The 15,776-nt window shown below is 32.7% G+C and overlaps 1 protein-coding gene and 1 long non-coding RNA gene across 12 annotated transcripts in view; one reads left to right on the forward strand and one right to left on the reverse strand.

Moving 5' to 3' along the window:
• Positions 1-6,997, reverse strand: part of LOC132593859 (uncharacterized) — a 33,461-nt gene extending 26,464 nt beyond the window's left edge. The window contains exon 1 of the long non-coding RNA XR_009559806.1: positions 6,812-6,997. This is a non-coding gene — a long non-coding RNA (uncharacterized lncRNA). The remainder of the gene's footprint in view (positions 1-6,811) is intronic.
• Positions 1-15,776, forward strand: part of PCDH9 (protocadherin 9) — a 976,220-nt gene that overhangs the window by 248,612 nt on the left and 711,832 nt on the right. The window lies entirely within an intron of this gene.

Below are 15,776 nucleotides of genomic sequence, written 5' to 3' on the forward strand. Positions count from 1 at the left end.
CAACTGGTGCTTGGCTGGTACCAGTGACACAGACCATTAAAAACAAAAACCAAAACAAACAACCAGTTTGTCCCTAGCTTCTAAAGGAACTCCATATAATTGAATGATTGTAGAATTCTGATCTCTTTTGTTTTAGACCATTGGAAATGTTTTACATGTAATTATAATATATGGAACTTTTTAAAAAAATATATAAAATCAGAGTTCTTAGCAGGCTCCCTCACAGCTTATTTACTGGTTGATTTCTTCCCTCCCACCCTCTCCAGCTTTCCCTTGTCTGTTTTGCATTTCAAGCCAAGGTGTGAGGAAGGACAGAAGTAAGACAGTAACTACAACTCTGAGAGTCACTTTCCCTATCAGCTATTGTACAAGTGAGAAGCTTTAGGTAAAAAGCAGAGGAGCTACCCTCTTTCAAGTAATGTTTCTCATCATTGTACTAAAAACTTGGTTTTCTGAAATGGTTACTCTTACTTCATAGCCATGTCTCAGATTATTCTGAACAAAGACTTTCTGAACAAAGACTATGTCAGTAATTCATCTAAGTTAAATCTTTCCTCAAATGAAATTCAGCCAAGACCACTACCTGCAAATGTTTATTTATAGACAGAATTATTGATGTGGTCTTATTTTTCTATATTCAGCATACAAAGTAAATATCAGGTAAATCAGGAAAATAAACAAAACTATTTCCTTGGTTAATCATTTTCCAGTTTTTATACATTGATTGGTTCATTCAATTTTTCTGAATGATGGCTAGCCACAGATGGCTACTACAAATTATGCAACATACTAAACACTGATTGAACATTTTTAATGGGAACTTCTTTTTGGAATCACTCTTTACTAAATAATATCTAGTATAAGCAATACAGAGAAAGGTATTTCATGAAGACTGAAAATTACTGATGTCCTTATTAGAGTTTATTTCAGAGGAAATCTAAACTTTAACATCTAAATTTTAATGTAAAATATTTTCTTTACAGGTAGACACTTCCTTCAATGGTAGATGTGTTTTCTCCTTTGCCACTCTTTTACATTTTAGCTGTAGTCCATTCTGGACTTTTTTTGAATCAAGACTCTTAAGTGGTCAGAGACTCTATAGCTCTGATTTACATCCTCATAAAGACAACTGATAGGCAAGAATAATGGTATACTTTGGCCCTAGGAGATTCTTGATGATGAAATTAATTCGCCTATTTTCTCACCTGTTCTGTCTTTTGTCTTTTGGGGCATGCATTTTTATCAATTCAGCCTGTTATTGTGACTAGTTCAAAGTCATCCAAGCCTTTATATCTGGAATAAGCCATTAATTAAGCAAGGTTTTGTACCACCCACTGTATCCAACTAAGAATATCAGGGGGCTGTGAAGTGGAAACAGATACTGGCTCTGAAATTAAAAGAGCTCATCTTCTAAGAGTGTGATGAGATATTAAAGAATAAATGAATTAATATCACAAATGAGGTGCAAGAGTAAAAGAAAAGAACAGTACTCAGATATAGTTAGGTTGGTGCACTGCCAAGGAAACAAGCAGCGTCTCTGATTGCTTCATAAGCATGTCAAATTGCCTGACTCCACTGGAGGGGGTGTTTCAGCAGTATCAAGTTAGATCCCTGACTGCTCTTGAGACAGCTACAATGTCTTTCCCCCATTGTACCACAAATCCTCATATACTATGTAAAACACAGTAGATGCTCAGAAAATATTTGATGAGGGAATGTATCATTAGATGATCAAAGCATTTGTTTTCCTATGGGGATATTAGCCTCCTTTCTTCCCCTGAATCTCAGGTTATAATCTGCTCATTGATTAATCAAAAGTCATAAAATATATATGTAGAGCTCACTGGTTATCATCTTAATATATATTTCTAAAAATCTGGAGTTTGCGGCTCCTTTCAGTGTTAAGCAAAAACAAAGCTTATTCTGTCACGTGGAGACTTAAAACTTCCATCAAGTTGTAAGTGATATTAAATAAAAAATATCCTTTACCATATAAAGAATGGGTAAACAACAAGGTTCTACTGTATAGCACAGGGAACTATATTCAATATCCTGTGATAAACCAGAATGGAAAATAATATGAAAAAGAATATATATATATGTATAACTTTGCTGTACAGTAGAAATTAACACAAAACTGTAAATCAACTATACTGCAATAAAATTTTTAGAAAAGAAAAAATATATTTTATCATAATCATCTATTTAACTGCCTTATGAAATGTTAAGTATGAAACTTCTCATTTAACATTAATTAAATGTTAAGGTATGAAACTTCAAGGATTATGCCCCAATCAGTTTTGACATTGCCTCTTGGTCTTATTTCTATTTATATTTATGCTAGTGAAATTTATTATTTTCCTTCATGAAAGACTAGTATTTTCCCTTATGAAAAGCATTTTATTTTCTTTGTGAAAGTATCCTTTACTTTACCTCTGATGAAGACTTTATTTTGGTTTGAGTTTTGGGATTTTGTTATTTTGTTTGTTTTCAAGTCAACCTCATTGTTAATCTTCACTTGAAATTAATTCCCAGGCTTGAGTTCAGGTGAAAATGTTAATGGAATTGAAAAGCAGTTAGTCAAGCGAAATTACAACGAATAAATTAAATTTGAGCTAAACTGAAATAATAAAGAATGATAAGTTTATTAAATAAGAGTAAATCAAAAATATGCATTTTTTAAAAAGTGGGTAACTAGAGAAAGTAATTTTTTTCTGAAGTCTTTTATGATTCTTATATATGTATTTCTTCCTAGGGAGTACCCTTTTGGTAAGGGTACACTTTGGTTTTGAGATACATGTTGAAATATTTCATGAGGACATTTAGCCTTGCTGTTGTCCATTGTGATGGGAAAAAATGTGTCTCATCGTTCTTCTCATAATAGTTTTTAGATATGAATGGATTGGTCTTGCAGAACTGAGTTTATACCTGCTGGTGTCTTGCAGCTCCAACTTGATTTTGTCATGTATGCAGACAAGTTATGGACGGTAGACAGATTCAGAGCACTTATAGAAAAAGGAATAAGAAAATATATTATGAACTCTGGTCCAGATGATATACATAACTGACAAACTGGAGTCAGGAGCATACTAAAAAAGCATATTAATATTGAAAATATTTTCAGATGGGTCTTCTGGAAAGGAAAATTAACATTAAGCAATAACAAGAAAAAACAAACTTTATGGAGAGATAAATGCCAAAACCTATTTTTTAGATATTCTCTGTAGTGAACTTATTCTTGACTAGAAAAAGTACTTCTTTGTAATGAAAAATATCAAAAATTTTAATCGTAATTAGGATGAGTAGAAGTTGGAAGATGGAAACTGTATCAGTTATCCAATGGATATGAAAATATCAAATATAAATAGGCATAGATCTTAGTATAATATTGTTAGATATCAAGTGTGGAGACATCTACACTCTTCAGAAATGTAGGTTTTCTTTGAACATAAATGAGAATTTTTATCAGTTTTATTTACTACTGAATCTGTGTTTGATATTGATTTGGTTCTCACATTTGCTTAACTGTGTCACAAATGCTATATTCTTCTGAGGAAAAGGAAAAGGAGAGGGAAATGATGGACTGTCAAGTAGTGTCACACAAGTTTTCACCAATCCAGGCATAGCCAATGCTTGGGGTTTACTGTTTCTAATTGTTTAAAATCTTCTGGGATTTAAAACTTTGTCTTATTTTACCTCTCAAGATACAAGGATATACATGACTATTATTTTAAACCTCATTCAATTTAGCCTTTAAATTAATGGCCCCATTCACTGGACGATTATCAATGTTTGTTGAGTTAGAAAACTTTGCAAGCAGTAACAGAAAAACAAAAGAAAACAAACAAACAAAAAAACCCAACACCTCTTCTTCCTTTAAAAATAATAACTTTTTTAGCTAAAAAAAGTTGGTGACACATTTATTATACTGCTATGTCTTGAAATATTATTATTTTTCATCCATCTTTAAATTGTGCTATTATACAGCACTTTATTTGTTTCTACTAAGGAAACAGCCTGGGCGTCTAGCACGAGTGTAAATTTGAATTTTTCTACAATGCAGGTGAAAATGCTTCCAGTCTGAAGAATATTCCTCCTTGTTCAATTGTTTATGTCCCCATTGTGCTAATGACTCACCATGTTCTTTAATATTCTGTGAAAGTCTGAGGAAGTGACTGCTATATCAAGTGCATAGTCAGGCACTCTGTCACATGAAGTGAGAATGTAAATTTTAACAATAATTTAGATATCTAAAATAATTCACAGATATGCAGGATTGTTAGTCCATTATTCATGAATAAAGTGATTTAGAGCTGAAGCTGAGATGAAAGTCTCTATGGTAAGAAGGTTGAGTGAACAAAGACTTAGGAGCATGGAGTAATTTCATAATGTGCCATTTCTACAATCAGGAAGTGGCATTCATTACTTGATAACATTAGTTGAGGAATAAATTTTAGTCTGTTTCTTAAGTAATTGTATTTGTAAGACCATAGAAAGCAAACCGTTGGAAAGATGAAATTAAATAGTAGCTTATTTAATGACTACAATCTCTATATTAAGGATATTGTCTGCTTCTAATAGCCATGTGACTCTTATTTCATAAGCTCATTTGGGATAGCGGTAGATCAGGTACGTAAAACATTTCTAGCTACTTTAACAAGTGATATCCATAAACTAATTAGAATATGAATTTTAAAATAGTCCACATTCCAGTGGCTCCATGTTATTTCAATTAGAATCACAATCAGTTCATGATTTGCAACATATAGGATATTTACACCAGTACTTATTCAGCATGATTGGGAAACAAGTGCAGATCTTTAATTTTTGCCCCTCAAAAATCCCTTCTCTAAAACTCACCTGTCCCCTTAGCAGCCTCACTGTTGCTTGGTATATAGTGTGTATGTTGTGCTCCAACAAAGTCTGCTGCATGTGAGCATCTCTTTCATGTCAGCAGATTTGCACACCATTTATTTGCCCTGAATGGCTCCCCATAGCCTTCTCTGAAACTGCAATCAGTAATGAAACTCTGGATGAGTAGTTACAAGACCTCTTTCTTAAGTTTAGATCACCCTTGCACTCCCACTAATAGTGAAGCTGTTCACGAGTCATCTAATGATTCTGGGCATTCATTTCCTCATCTGTAAAAAGAAGCAGGACGAGATAATTGCCCCTATTGCATCTAGGGCTGAAATTATAATTTCCACTATTTTTTTCTTCATTCTTTCATTTGTTTTCTTGCCGGGTTCCTTCATTTACATCTCATATGGGAAATATTTTGTGTGTTCTCCCTTCTAAACCATTTTTAAGCACTCAGAGTACTATATAGAACAGTACTCTCCAATAATGAAGATTCAATAAATATCCCAACAGTCTGTGTCATCCTTTCTGTCATGGAATGTAATACGTTCTCCTACCTCTTTTTAGAACATAAAATTCACAAACTTACCATTGGTGCCTAGAGAGGGAGAAACTGTGTGAAGACTCTTTAAAAAAATTTTTTTCTTGGAATTTTGAGAGTGGAATGGGAATGAAGAAACTGGCAAAACTGCTTTATGTGAGATTTTATTGTATAAATATCAGACCACTTTTAAGATACAGATTACATTTAAGATATAAAATTTTATTTTCATCTTGCATTATAACCAAATTTTCACAGCTTCATTTAACTTCTGTGCCTTTTCCAATCAGCTTTCATTTCTTGGGAAGCTTAGGCCTCTACTCAGGTTTTACAAATAAGAATTCCATTAAGAATATTTTTTGAACAGATATTTATGTTATCAGGGAGCACATTCTTAATTTATTTGATGTTTTCAAACAAAATCTCTATTTAAAATTGAAATTTTAGATCCAATTCTCTCATTTTAAACCATGAGTATGCCTGGCTCAATCATCTGGTAATTATTATTTAAAAGAAAATTAAACTTTAAAAAAGTGGAGCATCTTTTCTAATAATGAGGCTATAGCAACACAGTTTTACGATTATGCAGTTTTTTGTAATATAAATCCTGCCTACCGATGATTTAGTTGATTAAAATAATAATGAGGTGCATATCATCTGACTCTTTTTTCATTTTGTAAATTTATTGTTATAATTCACATGGTGTAGGTTGTTGAATACGGCGATTCACTAGAAAAGTGCAAAACAAGGTCAAATTGCAATGTAGATGAGGTCATAAACTTTTAAAATAGTCAACAAAGCAATTAATGTATCAACAGCATGTGCTATCAAACAATATAATAATGTCACTGCTCACACCAGGGTCCTCTGAGTGTTTATAAACAGGAGAGGAAGCTGGGCTCAGATTTTTCACATACATGCTGCAGAAAAATACTAACACAACCTTGGAGTCATTAAAAGAACTCTAGTTCAAATGTTTCCAAGAAGCTCAGAAATAACAGTAGTCTCCGCATATCTGTGGGGATACTTTCCAAGACTCCCAGTGGATGCCTGAAACCACAGTTAGTAGAGAACCCTATACATGCTATGTTTTTTCTTATACATATAAACCTATAATAAAGGTTAATTTATAAATTAGGTACAGTGAGAGATTAACAATGACAGCTAATAATAAGAACTATTATAATATTGTAATAAAAGTTATGGGAATGTGGTCTCTTTCTCTCTCAAAATATCTTTTGTGAAAATATGTTATGTTTGTAAGTAACAAAAATTTAATGAGTTTTCTATCTTAACTAAGCACTTTCACACACTGTGGCCATAATTTTTCAACCTGAGGTAAGATAACAAAATTAGCACAGATTTCTTTTTCCTTCTTCAAAATTTAACAAATAGAAGATTCACTCTTACCGTAGATCTTAGCAATCTCCACATAGGATTTTTTTTTTCCTTATTAAGTTGAGCACGTTCACCTTTTCACTTAGAGGAAGCACTCCACAGCTTCTCTTTGGCATATCTGAATTGCTAGCATAACTACTCTTGCACTTTGGGACCATTATTAAGTAAAATAACGGTGTCTTGAATACAAGCACTGTGATACTGTGACAGTCGATCTGATAATCAAGACCACTGCTAAGTGATTAACGGGTAGGATACACTGAACAAAGGGGTGATTCACTTCTGGGCATGGTGGAGTGGATCAGTGTGAGATTTCATCACTCTACTCAAGACAGCATGCATTTAAAGCTTATGAATTGTTTATTTCTGGGTTTTTCCATTTAATATTTTTGGAGTGAGGTTGACCAAGAATAACTGAAATCTCTGAAAGTGAAACCAGAGATGGGGGGACTACTGTATACATATTACAAAACACACATTGAAAGAATAAAATGGAAAAATACAAAATATAAATCACAGGTCCTTTTTAAGTTCATTTAAAGTTTGTTTAAATTGCAAAGCAATATACGTTCATTGTAATAAATCTATGTAAAACTGAAGTGTGGAAATTAAAGATCAAAGTCTCTTCCCTCTCCAATGCCATTTGTGGAGGTAGGCTCTGTTAATAGTTTAATTTGAATTATTCCTTCAATTTTCCAACCTGTGATATATATCTATATATTGATATAAATATAAATATATACCACTTATTATGTATACATTCATATTATAATAATGGAATCATGCTCTATTGGTCTGCATATTTACTTTTTCTCTATTTCTATTATACAATTGTTTGTATGTTTATTTTGAACACTAAAACCATATGGTTTTAGTACCCCTAAAAATCTATCAGAAATCATTATGAAGTTTCTTATAGAAATTTTAATAAGATATTAGTTAAATTAAATTCCTAAGAAAATGAGTAGCTAAAGGTCATTCCTCTCCCATCGATTATGTAAATGGACTATCTAGTGTTTAGACTTCGTTTATTTCCAATAACACATCTTAAAGGTAGTATCAGGTTATCCTAAACTTTTTACCCTGAATGAAAAATAATTTACTCATTTGAATTTGTCATGATCATTTATTCATAAGGTGTCAAAGGAAATCCAAGAAACTCTTATGTTCCTGTTTTGGTTGATGTAATGAAGAGGCCTTACCGATAAAAAATAGACAATATGTGAATATATGATATTTTCGGTCATATTCATGGCTAAGCAAATGGATATAGTGGCTATTGTCCAGATGAGGATTTATGGATAGGATTGACTACACTTGTTTTTGTCTACACTTGTTTTTTTCCCTCCAGATTGTATAAAAGTGTGTAACAATGCACTGAAATGGAAGAGCAAAATACACCTACCTCCAACATACAAACACACAAACACAACTAAACATCCATTTTACTAATTTACATGCTTTTGTAGTAGAGGAATGATAAGCCATTGTTAGTCAGCCTGCAGTTCTTATTACAGAGCTTGAACAGTACAGCAGCTGAGCATCATTCAATGAATAAGTAAATTTTATAATCAATCATGCAAATAAGCTACGTTGATGCCTGGTAGAAATCAAAAGGAACTACAGCCTGTGAACTTTGATACAGTCTAAGGATAAAAAGGAAGACCACTTCGGTCTTGTTAATGCCTGAAATTTCAAATAAGCTTCCAAAGAAAAAACACATGTATAAGATTTAACTATATATACAATGCACTTTACTAGGCATAGCTACTTGTTCATAGGCCAAATTATGGAAACAATTTAAATATGTAACTTCATCATCACTTATTAAATATGAATGAATTAACTTTACATTATTTTAAAAATCATTTAGCTTTTTATATATTAGAAATGACCAAATGCCCTTTTATATTCCTTCCACAATGATAGGTTTTATTGCCAGGGGCTGATCTTGGCACTATAATAAAAGAAAACAGAGAGTATATATATTCTTGTCAAGGTAAAGAAAACAAACAACAAGTAAGCAAATACACAAACAAAATGATTTCATCTTATAATAAGCACTATGCAAAAGATACACTTAGAGACAGTATAATGTGAGAGTTGAGCTGAGATCTGAATGATCTAGGCAAGCAATGATTTGGAGGAGAAGGTTCCAGGCAGAAATAAGAAGTGTAAGTAACCTGAAGCTGGGACTCACCTGGCAAGTTGGAAGAACAAGCAGATACCAACAGAGCTGGAACAGGAGGAGTGTGGGGGAGGGTCCACTTACATAGAAGACTTTTCAAATCAACCTTTGAGAATAGTACAGGAAATGACTAAAAGCCTAATCACTAAAATTAGTGAGAAAATATACAACTAAGACATTTTATGAGATAATTATCAATTGTTGTTTTGCTGAAAGAAAACATTTAAAATTTTTTGGTGACATAATTTTGTTACTCAATTTCAGTTATAGTTAAATTACTCCCTTCATAATTCATTATAAGTAGATTTTATTTCTGTCATTAACTTTCTTGAGTCCAACCAATGGGTGGTTCTATTTTAGAATTAGACGGTTGAAAAATATCTTAGCTTTTATCAGATGCAAATATTTCCTCGCCTGTTTTACAGATGAGAAAACTAAAGGCTAGATTGTTTCAGTAATTTTTCCTAGACAATCAAACATGAAAAACTTTAGAAGTAACTTTCCCTGAGCACTCAAGTCAGTGTGTATTTTCCTGTTGTATCACATGTGAATCTTTGTTATGAAAATACTCAAGAGGTGGAAAAGATGATGTTTGTTTGAAAATGTAGATTATAGGTATCTTAAAAGGATATGACAATTTTCATGAATACTTAAATGTCTGATTTACCTAATTCTTTTCTTTTTAAAGTTTTTTTTTTTAATAAATTAATTTATTTTTGGCAGTGTTGGGTCTTCATTGCTGCTTATGGGCTTTCTCTAGTTGTGGCGAGCAGAGGCTACTCTTTGTTGTGATGTGCAGGCTTCTCATTGCGGTAGCTTTTCTTGTTGCGGAGCACGGGCTCTAGGCATGCAGACTTTAGTAGTTGCAGCACGCAGGCTCAGTAGTTGTGGCACACGGTCTTATTTGCTCTGCAGCATGTGGGATTTTCCCTGACCAGGGATCAAACCCATGTCCCCTGCATTGGCAGGCAGATTCTCAACCACTGCGCCACCAGGGAAACCCTGATTTACCTAATCCTTAAAGCAACACTAGAGGATGGTAAATAATATTCCAACCACTTAAAAAATAAAAAGTTAATAATTTCTTTGTTCTTTGCTCGTCAGCTAGTAAAGAGGTTTTCTCAACCCTAGTCTAATATTTGATAAAGTTACAATTTTATTTACATCTGTCTTCATGAAATTTCGATTGTTACTTAGTATGAATATTTATTTGCATAACATAAATGTGTAAAAAGGATGTAAAGATAATAGCAGAATATCTAAAATTATGAGCATTTTTCTCTTGTTTATTTAGTTGGTACTTATTAGAATATGGTGTTGAGTATAAGAACTTTTGCAAAAAGTAGCTTTTCAATAAAATGTAATTCTTATTTACATTAGATTACATCAGCGAAAACAAGACTGAATGTATAAAGTTTTATGATTTCTGTTGCCAGAGCACATGCTAAACTCGTTTTAATTTGAGAATATTTTTAAAACCATCTGCTGCATCTCTAGTAATTCTGAGAATGCAATCAGTTCCCATTACCTTCTCAAAAGAAGGATAAAATAAAGCAATGAATGATCTAAAAACCATTTATATTTGCCTAATTACCTATCTTTCCTTTCCTTTTTGTTTTTGTCCACAAACACCTAACCTCTCACACACTCACTATGTTTCTCATAAATTGAAAATGAGCTTTTTTTTTTTTTTTTTTAAAGTTACCCAACTCTGCTGGATAGTGAAGGGGAACAAAGCATTTTATTACAGTAAATAATATGTAAATTGACAAATATACAAAATTACATTTAAAAATTATTTTCTTTAAAGGTAATAACAACTCTGAGCAGAATCTTTAGTACCTAAGGAAAAGAATAATTCATAAGAATCAGAAAACATTTCATTATAAACAATGGGATATCTTTTCCCTTCTATTACTTAACACATGATTTTAATGTAAATATATATATGTGAAGAAATGCAAACATGCTACTTTAGATACATCTCTGTATGTTACAGGATGGCACTGTCAATTCTGGCAGGAATCCTATTCAAGTTAATCTGCAACTTTGAAGCAACTTCTTAATTTACATATTTTTTAAAACACACAGGATGTCATGGTAATTTGGTAGATACTCTTGGCTGTCAGCAGCAAAAAACCCAAGACTGTCCTAAACAAACAAACAAAAAAATATGTTTGCTCTCCTTATCTGAAAGAATAGGAGGTACAGGCTTCAGCTATGATTTGATCAGGAATTCTGCTCCATATTTCTGTCATTTTCTTTGTTCATCTTTGCTTTGTCTTAAGATATATACAGCGGTTGGTTTCTCTCATAGTGATAAAAGTTCTATGAAAGCTCTTGACCTCACATAGAGCATGCTCCAAGAGCATCAAGCCCAAGTCCTAGGCTTCCTGCTGATTAGACCAAGTAAGTCCATTGGTTCACCCTGAAATATCAGTGGTGTGAATGGATGCCACGTGTAGATTGGCTTATGCTTAGTTTATGCATCTATCCTTAAATCAACCACCACGTAAGGAGTATGAGTATGTGGATTTGTAAGGCAGCTGGGGGGCCACCTTTAAGGCCAGGAGTGGAGTCATCCTTCCTAACTCTGATAATGTGTGATGTACAAAAATAACAAATGCTGTAATTTATCTCACTAAAGGAATGAGAAACAAACAGGAGTGCTTTTATAATGAAAATGAATGTAGGAAATTACTTTTTGCTGTTTTCGATTACAATATATAATTTACTTCATACATTATATTTTAAAAAGTGTTCCAATTACCATCAGTGCTTTATTATATTACTTTTATCATGGAATAGTGACAGTTATATTCTGTTTTCTTATTACTCAAGAATATTTTTATGAATTAAATTTTTAATGATTGTTTTCACATTTGCATGAACATCAATATTCACAGAATACTTTATATTAATTTTATGCTACTTTATATAGTATATATTAATAGCCTATTTCATACTACTGTTATTTCAGTAATATTAATACTATAGAATGTTTAATATTCACACTATAGAATATTTAATACAAGCCTACTTATAAGTGTGTTTTTCATGGAAGTTCTACAAGTATAAATAAATAATAGTATTTTGCATGAGGACATCTGCCACATTCTGTTTTTGAGCCTGGATAATTCATTGATGGCATTAGGAATTCTAAAACCTTAACAATGCCAACTAGTTTTATTAATTAATCTAGAAAATATTTAATAAATCTCCCTATATGCAGTATACTGTCCAAAAGCAGTGTGAACAAAGGGGAAAAAGATTCCTCTCCTCCCTGAGCTTACATTCCACTGGAGGGAGACAAACAATAAAGAGATAAACAAGTAAATAGCATTTCAAATGTTTTAAAATGCCATAAAAATACGTAAAGCAAGGAAAGTGGATAAAGGCCAATATAGTGGGTAGAGATGTGAATTAGGTGAGCAAAGAAGTCTCTGATGAAATGAAATTTGAATAGATATGAGAAATGAGGAAAAAGTCAGCCAAGAAGATACAAAGGCTCATGGGGAGAGGTTGTTGGGGAACTGGTAAAAATGTTCATGGTTTGGGAGGAAAGACAGTGCAATGGCCCAAATCAGGAACTCAGTTGGTTTATTTCAGGAACAAGGAATGAGATAATTAGGGAAAGAGTGTAAGAATTGAGGTCACAGTCAGCAAGGACTGAATCATGGAGAACCTTGTAGAAGGTTCATATTCCAACTTTAGATTTTTATTATGAGAAGAGAAGCTATTGCAGAACATTAAGCATAAAGGTAACATGATCTGACATATTATAAAAGGACTATCTGGGATGCTGGGTGAGAATAATCTATGGGAAGTGTGTTTGTGTTTCATACCTAAATATTTTTCAAGCTATCAGTCCCTGTTTTAACCATTACCCAAATTATCTCACCTAATTCTTCCAACAACTCTTTGAAGTAGAAACTGTCTTTATCTCCAATTTACACATTAGCCTGTGAAGCTTTAGTGGTTAAGTAAATCTCCTGGTGTTAAAGTGGCAGAGTCAGAGGTTATACCTATGTGTGTCTCTGTTTGACTCTACAGCCAGAGGTTGCTACCAAGGTTTGGCCTCTTATCATGTACCAGTCAGCCTCTTCTACACAGTTAACTAGGGCCTGGTTAAGAGCATATCGGCTGAGGGGTAGTGCAGATTTAATTAAGGGACATAAACAGCATTATTTATTTTAGTAAACATTTACTTTTTGGAAAAGAGTTTTTTTTCAAATAAAACAAATCAGAAGACTCTTTACAAGGCAAATTTCTTATCAATTCTGGTTGCTCTTCCTAATTTAGAATTGTTTTCTTTCTTAGAACACAGTGAAATTAAGAAAATTTTGAACTTTCTAAGATGAAACAAATTATGTTTACCTGCAGTTAAATTACATAATGTTAAACATAATATATAATTATGCAATTGTAACCAACATAAAGCAATATATGGCACATGGTATCTAGATCATGCATAAAACTAGAAAATAAGATACAATTATTCAGAGAAAGCCAATATAATATTTTCTATCTGCATTATCTTAAACATATATTCTAATAAAATTATTGGACTATGTTATTTCAGCCAACTACCATAGTCTATGGTCTAATTCATCTCAGAACATATACTCCTTGCATCAGTGGCAAGGGGAGGAAAGCGCCAGGATGCTCCTGCCTGCCCAGCCCCTTTTTCAATGAAGCAATAGGTACTTCTTGTCTCACTTCAGGGTTGCAATTGCAAACATGCAATTAATGGTAGGAGGGGTGGGAGATAGATAGATAGATAGATATTTAGGTAGATAATCTCCCCCACCATTTTATAAATATACACATATTTTTGCATGAATGATTATATATATATGTGTATATAACATATATACACATGTATAGCATAATAACAACAGGTTAAATGACTACCATCTTCAATCTCTTACAGAATATAAATTATTTTTTAAGTGAGAGGAACTTTTAACATGAATTATTTTAACTGAAGTTGAAGGAAATATGTTTTCACTTTGAAAAACTCTATTTCTGGTCTTCAAAAGTGTTACATATGTGCCCAGATGACCTATTAGGTAACTGAAATGCCAGTGATGACTAAGGTGTTTCACTACCTGAGTGATTTTGTTGGGTCATCATTTTCTTCCCTTCTGTTGATTGTCACTCGCAGAGATTGGAACTGGATTTATTTTTAGAGAAATTGTTCAGATTATAAAACTAGCATTTTATATTTATATGTATACACACACACACACACACACACAACCACAGCAGCTTGTCAGTGTCTATGCAATGTAATTGGTCATGTACTGCAAAGTTGCAAGTACCCACTGGCTAAAAATATGTCTGAAAACACCCTTTTTGGGAATCACTCTTTAATATCAATAAAGAAATTGAAACATACTAGATGTTGCGAACAGATGTGCATTCTTCTACTTAGGCATTCGAACAACTTATCCATGTAAAACACTGAAAGCAAGAGACAGAAATAGCATAATGACTACTCTATAGTAAATCCTGAATAAATGAGCTAATAATTTCTGAGTGCTTCTAGGATCTCACTTAAACCTTTCAACAGCTGTGAGGTAGATATTGTTGCCATTTTAAAAATGAGGAAACTGGTTAACTTGACCAAAGGTTTTAAATTCAAACCTATCTGACCTCAAAGATATGATCTTCATACCATCTGATTTAAAAGCAATTATGTGAAGAAGGGAAGTACCCATTTCAGGAAAACAAAAGAGGGGTATAAATCTTCCATCTGACTTATTATATGCAAGAAAGAAAAAAGGTTGTATTTACCCTATTTGATTTGTTACATGCAAGAAATATCATCATGCATCTAAAGTTGCTGAGAAAGAACTGGAGAAGCCAGAAAAATCATGTTTCCTAACTTCCTGCTTCTACATTGAGGGGGATTCCACCCCCTATGAGTGGATGACTCCTTTTTCAGAACTTTTGTAGAAATCTTAACTGATAAACATAAATAAACTTGTCTCTTTCTCCATTAAGCTAATTTTCATCCTCTGATAAGTTTTTCAACTTTTTAAAGCCTCAATGAAAATTTCACTTTTCAAAAAATGGAACATACAATGGAACATACAATAGATCTAAATGTACATCAAGACCAGGAGTTCACATTGTTATTAATAAAAAAAAAAACCTGCTTATAGAATAATTTTGCTTGAAATTAAGAAAGAAATGCTGTGGGGGAGATTAAAGAATTTCAAGTGTTTTCTTTTTTCTCCAGATTTCTGCTTAAATCATACAGACTTACTGTTTCTTTACAAAGCAGGGTTTGGGGGAGTGGTGCTGAAAGCAGACCAGTTTTGATAGAGGTGGTAGAAATGATCTTAGAGTTTTCTGAGGAGGGGGTAGATGGAGTAAGTAGGCAGTGTGGTCTTCCTTCTGGGAGACCCTGGGCATAGGTAAGCCTGGAAGACAGCTTTCATATATTTAACTAATTCAACCAAAGCAGAAAAGAAGTCTACTTCCAATCTTACTTTTATGACTAAATATTGAATTATAATGTAATTTTATAGTCTAATACTTATGTCTACTTTTATATTCTTCGTGTAATTCTGCATTTTTGGTACTTGGGAGCCATGTTTTATATGAAAACGTGCATTTTATAGGAACTGATATAAGGGATTTGTTATCGTTACTGGTAAATAAGTTACTGTTGGACTAATTTTCTGTTATAAAGCTTATCATGTCAAATTTTAGGCTGGTGTTCCATGTTAATTTTTAACTTTACCCTTTCAGTTGATTTTTAAACATATAGTAATGTTT

This window comes from Globicephala melas, chromosome 18 (assembly GCF_963455315.2).
Source record: "Globicephala melas chromosome 18, mGloMel1.2, whole genome shotgun sequence".
Classification (NCBI taxonomy): Eukaryota; Metazoa; Chordata; class Mammalia; order Artiodactyla; family Delphinidae; genus Globicephala; species Globicephala melas.